This window comes from Castor canadensis, chromosome 7, assembly GCF_047511655.1.
Source record: "Castor canadensis chromosome 7, mCasCan1.hap1v2, whole genome shotgun sequence".
Classification (NCBI taxonomy): Eukaryota; Metazoa; Chordata; class Mammalia; order Rodentia; family Castoridae; genus Castor; species Castor canadensis.
Genome location: NC_133392.1, coordinates 8,676,619 through 8,689,824, shown reverse-complemented (window position 1 = coordinate 8,689,824; position 13,206 = coordinate 8,676,619). Strand labels below are relative to the sequence as shown.

Below are 13,206 nucleotides of genomic sequence, written 5' to 3'. Positions count from 1 at the left end.
AATGAGATTTTTGGAATCACTCTTCCCTGCAACAAGCTATGAAAGGGGCAGCAAAATGCTTGTTATTTGAGGGAAAATGCTTGTTTTTCCTTTCTCAGAGGCTTGCTTTCAGGAAATTCACTCAGGCACAGATATAAATATGAAAATATTTGTAGGCACATATTGAGGGAGATGTCAGTGGGGCTGGCTGCCAGCTCCCAGGCACTTTCCTACTCTGGAAATAGCCCTAACTCTCAGGGTGACCCCAGGGGCTTTCTGGGATAGGTGCTCTTGTCCCCATGGATGGCCATTTCTGATTGGTTCAACTACAGACTTTTGACTCAAGCTAGACCAATCAAACTCTTTGACCCAACAATTTGAAATTTGGTGCCAAGATTACACCAAGTCTTCCAAGAGACCTCTGGAATAGGGCACTTTGTGACAAAATCCTAGACAAGAGCCAACATCACTCCACAGAGTGGAGTCTTACTCTAACCATGGACTGGGTTCTCAGAGCCATGTTTCTGGTCTCTGAGCATCTCCAGCAGGTGCTCAATAAATCCCAAAGGCCCAGAAAATTCTGACCTGCATCCATTGGCCAGCTGGTACCAAGGCTTCTCTGCCTGCAGAGAGAGCTGACTCCATTATTTGTTCTGGTGTGGCTATGTGTGCTCACAAAAGACTGGCAAAGGGCATCTCAAAATGAAGTTTGGGCTCAGGATAAACCAATCCACCAGGCTAAAGACACAACACACCCTCATCTTATGTGACAAATATCCCAAGACTCCTCAATATATCCCCAGAAAGTCAGTTTAGGGAAATGAATTCCTGACCACTCTTTCATTCTGCCCAAGGAACTTCAGAGGTGGAGGTGCAAAGATATCTCACCTGCAGATCTTGACAAGTGGCACTGGCTCTGTGTCTGTCCTCAGCAGGCTTTCTGTCCCGGAGAACCTCCATCAGCCTGGGCATGGAAAGCCATTAGGAAAACACACAGACATTTGCCTGTCAACATGAGGGTGAGGGGACTCCCCATTGCCACCCGTACCGTAGCCACTCCCTGGGGAGAGCAGGAGTGCCGGACCCAGAAACACCAGGTCCGTTGTTCTCAAACCACCTACTTCCCAGCCCTGGGCCTCCATCTTCCTCCAGTGCCACATTGGGGATGACTGGTTTTAACAAAAGGTGCTTGCATAGTTTGGGACATGTCAGCAGGGCTGTCATCTGGAGCAAATTCCACTGGGGCCTCCCTGGACTGATGGAATGATGCCCCTGAATTTCACCATGTAAATCAGAAGTGGGGGTCTCTGGTGGACATGCAGAATGAACAGTTGTCAGCTGCTCTTCAGAGTGCATCCAACTCCATGAAACCTGAGATGTGCAAGTTCTACAAAGGGTCCTTTTCCCACCCAGAAATGTCTGATCATTATTTCCATTCCTTGTAAAAACTGGATCTGCGTTGTTTTTGTTATTTTTAAAAAATGAAAACACAGTGTGGAGGTAACGAACAGCAGCTGGGTCACTTTGGGTGTGCTTGCCTTGCTTTCTGGTCAGACGAACTGGAACTCACAGGCTTTGTTTTGAAGTGGGTCTGGGGCAGGCTGGATCGGCTCTATTAAGCCAAGTGACAAGAACATGAGGACTGCCATCAACCACAGAATGTTATGGAGGGTGTGTGTGTGTGTATTCAGTGCAACACAACTGGCTTACCCACCTTAGGATGGTTACTTTGTAGTATCAGACACAATCTCAGCCACTGATCCTGTGTTTCCTTTGCACATTATTAGCGGGAGAGGAGCATCTCTTTCCTAGGTTGGTCAACAGCCCCTCTCTGCCTCATTCCTGTGGCTGAAGGGATGAGTCTGGCTGCTTATGCCAATCCTTCCCAACCCAGACTGCTTCTCCAAAGCACATTCTAGAGACTAAGAATGGAACATGGGAAACCAACACTGTAAAGACCCCTGATGGCTTTGGCATCACCTCACTCCCTAAAGCCCAGGTATTCCCTCACCTAACCCACACCAAACAGTCCTAGTGAGCACGAGTAGGATATGCCACTTTGCAAGTCACAAAGTGCTCTTACATACAGTGTCCCATTGATGCACAGTAAAGCCCTCATTTCCATTGTCCTGATTATAGAGGTAGGGAATGAGCTTCCAACATGGAAACTTCCAACAGTACATGGGCGGTGAGAGGTGGGCGTGAACATGAGGCCTCTCCCTGGCCTCCAGGTCCTTGCTCTCTCCCTTCTCCCTCTGGGCAGCTACCTCTGCCTCCCGAGCCTCATGACTGGCTGCCTTCTTCTGTAGGGACTCCCGCTAGGCTTGGCCCTCACTTGGTTGTCCTTGGCAGGTATATTAGCTTCCATTACTTCATAACAAGTTACTATAAACTTAGTGGCTTAAAACAACACCATTTATGAGTCAGGTTCCGAGGGTCAGAAGTCCAGATCTGGTGTTGTTAGCTTTTCTCTGCCTAAAGTTGGTCTCAGGAGGCTGACACCAAACCACTGGCCATCTGCATTCTCTTCCTGAGCTCAGGGCCTCTTCCAAGTCCATGTGGACTGTGAGCAAATTCAGGTCTTCTGGAACACTACTTCATGAGCAATAGAAATGCTTCATTTAGTTTAACAACCATCCCCAGGTCTCGAGTAACCCTCATCTGAACATATCACCACTGATTCATAGGTCACTATTGTCCCTGCTACTCAGGAAGGGCACTGGTAGATGCTTCACTTGGTATTGAGTCCCCACTGTGCAGAGAGCTCTTCATGGATCTACTCTGCTTTTATAAGAAATTATTTCACTGGCTCCTCAAAGCTCCTCTTGAGACTTTTTGAAATTCCTTCTTTCTTTCTTACAGGTGAAGAAACAGCCTCAGGGAGATGGATAAATTTCTCAAGGACATTGGGCCTCGAGAATGCAGAGTGGGGCCTTTCTGGCTCCCACTTCTGAAATGTGCTACTGTGCTTCACCTCCAGCCCTGCCTTGGCCTCCAGTCCAGCACTGATATTGGCTGTCCGTGGTCCTGTGTCAGCACCCATTCTGCTCAAGGAGGAGGCTGGAGCGCCCTTTGGTAGAGGGTAGAGGCTGCTGTGTCAGTCAGAATCAGCACACACATCCCTTGCTCTGCAGAGGTAGCCACATTACCTCCCCATGGGTGGGAAGGAGGAAGAACCAGCCAGCTAGGATAGCAATGATCAGGGATGGACCCGGATTCCCAGATTCCCAGGTCCCCCAAACCGAGCTTCCAGCTGGGGACCCAGAGGACCCTTTCACAAGAGTATTCAGCTCTTTTGGGCTCCCCACCAGCACTTCCAGGAGCATCCTGTCAAAATAAATTGTATATAATAGATTCTGGGGGGTTGGGGGACCAGCTGTTACCAAAATGCCTGGGCTAATTTTAAATCAATTCATTATGCATGATTAATTCCCAAAGCCCAGGGAGAGAGAAAGAGAGAGAGAGAGAGAGAGAGAGAGAGAGAAAGTGAGCATAGCTCCCATAGCACATGCTGCAGTCTCATTGGGAACATGCTATCAGAACTGCTCCCTCCTCCTTTCTTGTCATTGCTTTAATAACCATTTAAATCTCAGGACAGCTAGAATTTTCCACAAGAACTGAGAAGTTAGTAGGTATTCAAAAATACCCCACACCTCACACCCAGCTTCCCCCATGATACTCACTTAATGAACCAATGTCATTGGGTAAAATCCATGTTGAATTCAGGTTTTCTTAGCTTTTAGTTAATGTCTGTCCTCTGTCTCAGGATCCCATCCAGGATCCACACTGCATCTGTTGCCATGTCTCCTTAGGCTCCTCCTGGCTGTGACAGAGTCTCCAACTTCCTTTGCTCTTGATAACCTTGACAGTTTTGAGTACTGGTCAGAGATTTTGTAGACTGCCCCCTGCTGGAATCTGATATTTTTCTCATGGGTACACTAGTGGGATGGGTTTGGGGAAGGAAGACCATAAGGTCAAGTGTCATTTCCACACAGTATGTCAAGACTGTGTGTTGACATTATGTCAACCACCTGGCTAAGTGGTGCTTGTTGGGTTTCTGCATTGTGAGGGTGTTGTTTTTGTTTTTGTTGTTTTTTTTTCACCCCCTTTGTATACTGAACTCTTGGAAAGACATCACTGTATAAGTAGCACATATTTAAGGGCTGGGAAGGTACAGGTCACTTTTTTGAGGCTGGAGTATCTACATAAATCATTTTTGGAATTCTGTATAGATCTTTCTTTCTTTACTTATTTAATCATTTAGCTGCATGGACTCATGGATATATATTTTATACTTTGGCTAATAATCCAATTCTGCTCATTTATTTTGTTACTCAACTTGGGAACTCTTTCAGTTGGCTCCGGGGCCCCTCTGACATACCCCATCATTGTGTATGTGTGTGTGTCTATGTTTGAGTGTGTCTGTGCCTTTGTATGTCAGTGCCTTCTCACTTATCTGGCACAAGATGCTCTGGAATCAGTCATTTCTCCAAGAAGCCTTTGTTCTTTGTTTCTTGAGAAAGGTATTTGGAACCAATACTTGGAGCTGGGCATGTCTGTAATCCCAGCACTGGGGAGGCTGAGGCAGGAGGATTGAGAATTTGAAGCCAGTCTGGGATACATAGCAAGGCCCTGTCCAAAAATAAAACAAATCAAATGAAAAGAAAAAAACAACACACTATCCAAACCCAACAAATTCAAAACAAAAATAGAATCCAAGATTTGGGTACTAAGTGTGCTTGGTGCTGTGGGATGCTATTCATTCCAGGCCATCTCACCTGACAGAGCAAGGAAATATATATGTCTATACTAACCTTATAAATAATTTTCTATACATCTACACAGCTGTGTTTACACTGAGCTAAATATGGACTCATACTAATGTCTCCAGTCTTCTTCTGCTACCACACGGATTAGTCTAGCCTTCTCCCCATCCTTGTCTATAACCTTCCTTTCCAACAAAGAGAAATTACTTAATTGCTAAATTCCAGGATGCTTGTACTTTGGCTTTATGACTATTAAACCTTACCCCTGTGGGAAGCAACTTTCCCAATCGGAGGACAGTGGTACATGCAGTTCCTTTTTACATTTCACCAACAATGAATGAGACTTCTTGCTGCTCTGCATGTCAGCCAGTGAAAGGTAATGTCAGTTTGATTTGTATTATATTTTAATAGCCATTGTAGTAGGGATGTAGTGCTTTTCATTGTTTTGCATTTTGTTTTGTTTTGCTTTTAATCAGAAGAAAAACCAGGGTAATATTTGGGGTTATATGACTCATACCCCATCACCACTGACACTGGTCAGGAGGCGTTGGCCTGAGCTGAGTCTCTGTGATGATCTGATATAGAGGTGATCTCTTTTTCCATTTTTCTTTGGTTTATTTCCTTACTGCTCCATTATTTTTTTCAGTGTGACAAATTTTTGTGAACACCTCCTGTGTGCCTAGCAGTGTGTGGGTTGCCAGATAAATGACATCAGCCTGGCAGCAGAGACAGAACTGTGAATACCCACAATTCTATATGGTTGGACAGCTGCTCTGTTTTGGTACTAGAAAGATGACAGATCTGACACTGACAGAAGTTGGATTTATCTTCTGCAACTTCCTAGCCAAGTAACCATAGATAAGTTGCTTACGTCTTGGTTGCTCAACGTGTGGTCCATGGACAGACAGCATTAGCCTCACCTGGGAGCTTGTAAGAAATAAGAGTCCCAGACCTGCTGAGTCATTTTGACAATATTTGACCTGTAATAACAGACTGAACCATCCAGAGTTTCATCATTCATGAAATGAAAGCCCGCAGTAGTGCCTTACCCTTCTAGTCACGTCACTGACTCAACGACACATCCATTACAAACTCGGGACTTGGTTTCCCATGACACAGTTGAAACACGTGAGTTCAACTCATTCCTATTTCCCTGCGTCTAGACTTACATGGTCTGGGAGGTCATCTCAGGGGATCCTGTCACCATTCTTTCTAGGTAGGGAAACTGAAAGTCTTGAGGGGTTTCACCTTGTTCAACATCCCAGGATGAGCCAACTATGAAGCTGGGCTGCAGGAAGGCAGCCTCATGACTTCTCCAGGGGCCACCCTCCAATCCTGGCTCTCTCTAGTCACCCCAACTTCCCCACACTGTCTCTGTCACATCCCTGAGAAGAAAGGTCTCTGAAAGCCATGAATCTCTGCCAACTTGTGCTTAGGGTCCTAGGAGTGCCTCTGGAGTGGAGTCTTTTCCAGCTGCAGGGTCGTTTTGCTCCAGAGCTCATTTTGAAAAGCTTGCTCTCAGCGAGGCTGCAAGTCAATGCAATCATGTTGGAGGGTCTGTGTTTCCTGATTAAAAGAAATGCTATTTGGAGAAGTTCTTCTCATTCAGTATCTCTCCCTCCCCCATGTGACAGAACCCATCCCTACCCCCACCCACCACAGCCAACCTGTCACCTAAACAGAGCTCCCACATGATGGGGAATGGCCTGAGGAATCTTATGTGAATGCCCTCTTTGTCTCTCCAAGAGAAGGCTCAGTTTGGTGACTTCCAATCAGAAGCCACCTGCTGCACCAACTTAAAACTGCCTCCACCCCTCCCCATTGGACTTTTCTTTCTTCAGTAGAAGCCACTGTATTCTGTCCATTTTCTTTAAAAGGAAATTACTTCCCCTTCTCATTTCATTCTCATTTCAACCTCTATGGCACAATGGAGTGTGTTTCTGCACCCTCCTTCTCCCTACCTCCAACTGCTAGCATCACGTGTGCAGTTCAGAGGGACCTCTCTCCTCCCCTAGAGCCCAGGACACCAAAAGGAAGAAGGGACCCAGGACTCCAGGATTAACTCACTCTTTTATTTTGCAGATAAGCAATGCCAGGTTCAGAGAGAGAGGCAGAGACTCACAATCCATACTGCATTGTACCAAGACCCACAGCTCTGTGGGGACAAACCAGACGTTCTCTTTTTAAATGATGTATCTAATTTATTGATTGATCAGTCCTTTCTCAACTCCAATCTTCTACTCAGAGTCCTGGCCATCTCCCATAGTGCAAGACTCAGGCAGTGATGCTCAGTGTCCTCATGGGCCTGAAAAGATGAATGCATCCAGGTGATGGTCCCACCTGAACCCAGTGGAGGAAAACTTTCCTCACATGCTCCCTCCCCCACCCTGCTCCAGCAGTCTTCAGTGTTTTCTCAGGTGTCAGGGTCAGATGTAAAAATGTCCCTGTCCTGGAAGCCACTGGAACTTCAGGCACTTACTCTGCCTAGGCAGTCAGAAGAAAGAGGAGCTCCATTTTTCCTATCAGGCCACTGCGGGGGCTCCCAGAAAATGACTCTGAGGAAAGCCTTTGGAAGTCACTGTGTGGGACCTGCGAAGAATGCAAATGCTTCCACTTCAGTTCTGGTTTAGTAGGTTTGAAATGGAATCTACCCCTGTATTTCTATTGAAAATTCCAGGGGTTTCTAAGCACATTTGGAAACCACTGCGATAGTCCATTTTTGACACCAGCAGAGTCTGCAAGGGCGAATTAGCCAATGTGAAATGTAGAGCTAATGCAACCCTATCTCCACTCCACAATGGGTGGAGCACAGGGTACTGTGTGGCCCTGGCTTTTGCCATGACTGTCCCTCACTCAACAGACTCCAGGCTGGTTTCTGATTCCACAAAACTCTGACTCCTGTGCCTCTGGAGCCAATATAAACAAAATGCTTCTGGGAATAGCCATTGCCCAAAGTCAATGTATCACTGTACTGGTAAAAGCACTTGCTGCTGAGACTTAGCTAATGCAAGACTGATGGCTAGAAAAATCTTTACAGAAAAGCAAAAGTACCTGGATTTAGGAAGCACCTAGTTTTGCATTTTTCTTCCTTCCTTCCTTCCTTCCTTCCTTCGTTCGTTCCTTCCTTCCTTTGTTCCTTCCTTCCTTCTTTCCTTCCTTCCTTCCTTTATAAAAATAAAAATTCCTTTTCTCCTCTCCCCGTTCCTTCCTTCTTTTCACTTGCATATCCAGGGAACATTTTAATTTTGGAAAGAAATGCTATGCCGTCTGTGATGTGTGAGAGTGTGGGGTGTGGGTGAGGAGGATTAGCAGGAGGCACCTTGACTCTTCTCACTGCAGTGAAGTAGCTTTGCAGAGGCTTCTGTAAAACCAGCAAACAGAAGCAGTGGTCCTAGAAGAAGACACAGGAAGGGTCTGGTGGCTGGGAGGAGCAGAGACTCAACAAACATGAAGGGCCAATAAACCTCAGCCCAGAAAGGACTTGGGCAAGAGTGGGGGTGGAATCTATTTGGCACCACTCAGTCAAGTGTCACTGTGTCTTGGCTGAGACTTTTGAAACATTTTGACAAGTAAATCTTAAGCTGACCATTTTTGATTGCACCGGATAAGTCAAAATTATTCAAGTAAACAATTCTCCTTAACTCCTGAGGCTGGAATGGTAGTTGGTGGATTTCTCAAAGGCTGTACTGGAAGGAGCTGTAGTTTGGGGTGGTATCAGGCAAGATGCATTATAAAGAGAGAGGAAATGTTTCTTTATCAAGACAGCAGGTCAACCAACAGTCAGACGGTAGGTGTTCCAGTGAAAATTCCTGTGACCAAGTGTTAGCTTGCTATCTCTAGGGAGGCCAAGCCTCTGTATCACCGACCTGCCTCTCTGTCCCCTGGTTGGGCTGAATGCCTCCCAGGATTGGCTGTGCTTGCTATTGTAATTAAACAGTTTACAAAAACTGATGAAATAAGTGTGCCAAAAGAAAAAGAGTTGTTTCCATGAAAACTAAGTTTAGTTCTTTGGAAAGGCTCTTTCTGTAAATGGAAGTCACTAAAAATAATTGCAGTTGAATTAGGTGTGGGCGAGAGAGCGTTAAAAGATTGGGGAGAATTGTATACATTTAAAAATACCTGCCCTTTCTTAAGTTCTTAAGTTTCTTTAAGTTTTAAAGAAACCAAAGTGGGAAATTATAGACAATGTGTTTGGGATGGGATTTAGGTAAGAAAGAAGACTGGAAACTCCAAACAAAGGACTCATTCTCCAAGAGAAGTTCTCAGTACTCCATGAAATTATTGGTGAATGAATGACGTAGGCATTAGGTTGAAATAGGATGTTTAATGTACCATTATTTTATGACTAAGGAGAGCCATAAAAAAATCAGGATAGGTCATAGGAGGCTCATCAAAGGCTTAGGTTTTTTCCTATGCCAATGGGATGCTGCTGAGAAATTCCAAAGGCAGAATAATGTTGAGTTTTGCATCTCAGGTAATTCCTCCTGTGCACTGACTGCATGACAGGGGCAGGAGTAGAGGTCAGAGCAAAGAGATCAGTAAGGAGATGGTAATCTGAGTACATGGCTAGTCTTGAATAAAGAAAATGGAGATGAAAGAAAAGGAAAGAAAAGAGAGATCTTTGGGAGGTAGGACTAATAAGGTTGAGATGACTGGATTTGTGGTCTGGGGGATAAGGGGATGGAGATACCTACAATTAGTTCATCTCAAGTTCAACTGCAAACAACAAGGACCAGAAACAAATGGAACCTAAAGGAGACTGGAGTTTGTACCTGCTAAGTACTATATACTATATATGTAGCACTATGTACTGTGTCTTGAAAAAGAGCCAGGTATCTTTTCATATCCACAATGCCCCATAACTGGGCCTCCAAAAGGAGCCGCACCCCTACTGTGTCTAGTTCTCTTTACATTGTAGCACAGAATAGTAGATGCATTTTGTTCCATTTCCTTCTCTCTACTAATGTGTGATGTCCCTGCCGCCAGAGGCAGCACCGTCTTCAACTTCATGCCTTTATGCCAAGATCAGGGATACGCTGAAACCTCCACACCTGTGTCATAAACTAATCAGCAGTGTCGGCTCCCAAATGATTATTTAAATTATATTAGTTTCTCTATCTTCCCTATCCAGTGCCACAGTTGTCTTAACTAAGATTAACTTTTTACCAAAAAGTTATGAGTTCTACCTTACTTACCCCCAGAAAGAATTCAATGCAATGTATGTAAAACACAGATGATAAAAAAAGCATTAAGTACACAGAAACAATTTATAGAGATTAAAAGACAAAGAAAAATTGTCAGGATCTGAGATTGTTGTCATTTAGCACTGTATTTATTCCTGAGATTTCTGATTTTCAATGTTAAAGAAGAAATTACTTAAGCTACATACAGCCTTTTTCAAAATCGTGCTTTACAAAACAGGACCACAGAAAATAAATAATGAGAGGATGAAGAAAAGTTTCTAGGGGGCTTATTCCCAATTAGTTTAAAAAGATGATGAAGTTCTTTTTTAATAGAAAATGTTCTGACACAGAGTGTCAAGGTATCATCCTACATCTCTTGGGGTGTGTGGGGCGGGGAGGGACATTGGGCCACACTGTCTTGAATTCACTTAAGCCTCCTAGGATGTGCTGTACAGAATCCTAGCTTAGTGAGTATCATTTTAATATAGGCTAGAAAGCTACGGTGTCAGGAGAAACAAATTTATTTTAAGAGTAAAACCCGCAAGGACTTTTGCAGGTGGATCTTTACACAAATGACACAGGCTACAGCTGGTATTGTGGGAAAGAAGAAAGGATCCCTGAGTACATGTCTGCAGTCTGATCACTACTGCCTTCAGGGAAGTAAACTGGTACCTGGTATATATGGGTTGGAAAATTTTTTCACTTTCATTCTGTTTATCTATTTATTTCCATTTTATTTTAAGGAATAATTTACATACAATCAAATTCCCCTTTTTAGTGGTCATGTCTGCCAGTGTTGACAAATGCATGCAGTTGTGTAACCCCCATCGTGACCATCTGTAGGGCAGTTCTGCTGGTGTCCCAAACTCTCTTGAGTCCTTTGTAGCCAGCCCTTCCCTGTCCCTTGCCCTGGCAGCCACTGCTCTGCTTCCTGTCCCTACAGTCTTGCTCTTCTGGAATATCCTCTCGATAACAATGCCCAATGTGTAGACTTTTGAGTCCGGCTTCGCCCCTGCCATGATGTATATGAAACCCATCCACACTGTTGTCAGTATCAGTGGCTTACTGTTTTTATTACTGAGTACAACTTCTTTGCATGGAGAAGTCACATTCACTGTTTATCCACTCACTGGTTGAAGGACTTTTAGATTGTTTTCAGTTTGGGGTGATCACCAAGAAAGTCCTTATAAATATTAGTGTCTGTGTTTTCGTGTAAAAGTAAGCTTTCAAATCATTTGGGTAACTAGGAATAGGAAATGCTGAGTCCTGGTAAGTATGTTTAACTTTATAAGAAAGGGTTACACAGTTTCCCAGGTTAAGTCTTTTGTACCATAGGAGAGTTGAGGGGAAAAGGAGCAGTCACTCTTTTCTCTCTGCTATACCCTCGGCTCTCCCCTCTTTTCCTCCCCACCTTTGGTATGAATACTGGGTGCCATCAGTGGTGAGAACCCCCAGTGGGAACAAACTCCCCTTGTGTGTATGGCCCCAGTTTTCTACACTCTCATTTGCTCATTCTAAGCCTTTAGCAATTTGTTAAAATTCTAGCTGAATTTTTCTTACTGGTGTCCAGTGTCTGCCAGTTACACAGGTGCCTGTGAATTGTCTATCCTTGGAGGTTCCAGTTTTCCCTTAGTCTTCTGGTCAGTTAGTTGCTCTGTGACCTCAGCTTTCTGATGCTTCAGGAAAAGGTGTGAATTTGTAGACCATTGTCTTGACTGTTGTTGTTATAAGGGTGGAAGAGATACTCTTTCCAGCCTTCTTCATCCTATGTAGAAGCTGAGCTCTGCAGTGAGATTTAAATTTATGGACTCTGGTTCTGTGTTACTACCCAGAATAATCATTGTCCTTTGACTCAAAAAACATGGGATGTCTGCAGGAAAAGATTTATTTGCTATCCAATCATTTGTTAGTCTCATTGAACCCTACTGTGAGCCAGTAATGGGTGAGGTGGTGGAGATTTAACCTTAAGGGAGGTTGCATGTTTCCAAGAAGCCTACAGTCTAGTGTTGAGACAGACCCACAGGTCACACAAGGTGCTGAGACCCCCAGAAGTGGTACATGAGCTGCGGGAAGTGTAGTTCATTCAGGGGGAGGGGTAAATTGAAGACAGCTTCCTATGTGGCTCATGTGGACTAGCCTAAGAAAGTAGGTGGCATGTGTAGGTGGGGTTGGTGTTTGTGGGGTTGGTGTTTATGAGGCTGGAGCACTGGGTGGGAGGTACAGGAGGTTGGAGAGAGATGAGTATGGTGTGGTAAGGGCAGATTTCTGTAGAGTCAAGTGTGTGGCATCTGGAGCCAGCCAGCTTGCTGGTTTGTTTCCTTAGCCCCTGGGTGGCCTCAGATGAGCCGCATAACTTCTGTGTTCCTCAACCTTCTCTTCTGTGAAATAAAGATGCAGTAGTGCCTAAGTCACCTACCTGTGAGAGCTTATGTTGTGATATGAAAGGCCCCTCTCAGAGGGCCCTACAAGGATTAGGTGTACTGGCCTAAAGGGGTCCTGCGAGACTCATAATGATCTAAACATGGTCCTGATGGAGATGGGGAATCATTGGAAGGTTAAGCAGGAGACTGATATAAGATTAATTTGATAAAGACAATGCTGACTGCAGAATAGGTTAGGGATTGAGGTGGAACAAAGAAAATCTGAGAGGAAGGGGCCTGAAAGAAAGTTGTGCCAGGGTGTCTTTGTGCTAATATCACCAAACACCCAAGACTGGATAATTTATAAAGAACAGAAATTTATTCTTTCACAGATCTGGAGGCTGAAGAGTTCAAGATCAAGGCAGCACTCTCGGGTTCAGTGTATTGTGAGAACTTTCTGCTTCCAAGATGGCACTTCTTGCTGCATTCTATAGAGGGGAGGGTCATTATTTCTTCAGGTGGTAAAAGGGACAGATGGTAAAAAAAAAAAAAACCCTAGCTAGTTCCCACCAGTCCTTTTACAAGATCCCTCATCCCATTCATGAGTGCTTTGTCTTCATGGCTTAATCACATTCTGAAGGCCCCACTTCTTAATACTACAGTATTAGTAAGTGAGTTTCAACACAAATTTTGGGGGACATGTTCAGGTCATGGTTTAGGGGCTAGAGAGAGAAGTAGATGAATGGCAGGTGTCTGAGGGGGAGAATGGACACATGCGGTGGATGACTTAATTGGAACATGAAGAGGAAAGGGCATCTGGTGATAGGATGCAAGTTTCTGTCTGGTAAGAATGCTTAGCCTTTACAACAAGGTGTAGAAATGCACGTCAGTCTCAATAAGGGTTGGGACTTTGGAGAG

General features: G+C 44.5%; 1 long non-coding RNA gene across 1 annotated transcript; it reads right to left on the bottom strand.

The window, feature by feature from the left end:
• Positions 1-6,806: 6,806 nt before the first annotated feature.
• On the bottom strand, positions 6,807-7,963 carry LOC141424601 (uncharacterized). The gene is made up of 3 exons (XR_012449474.1): positions 7,797-7,963; positions 7,225-7,334; positions 6,807-7,050 (listed from the first exon to the last, which is right to left on the bottom strand). It is a non-coding gene; the product is annotated as an uncharacterized lncRNA (long non-coding RNA).
• Between the last annotated feature and the right edge of the window lie 5,243 nt (positions 7,964-13,206).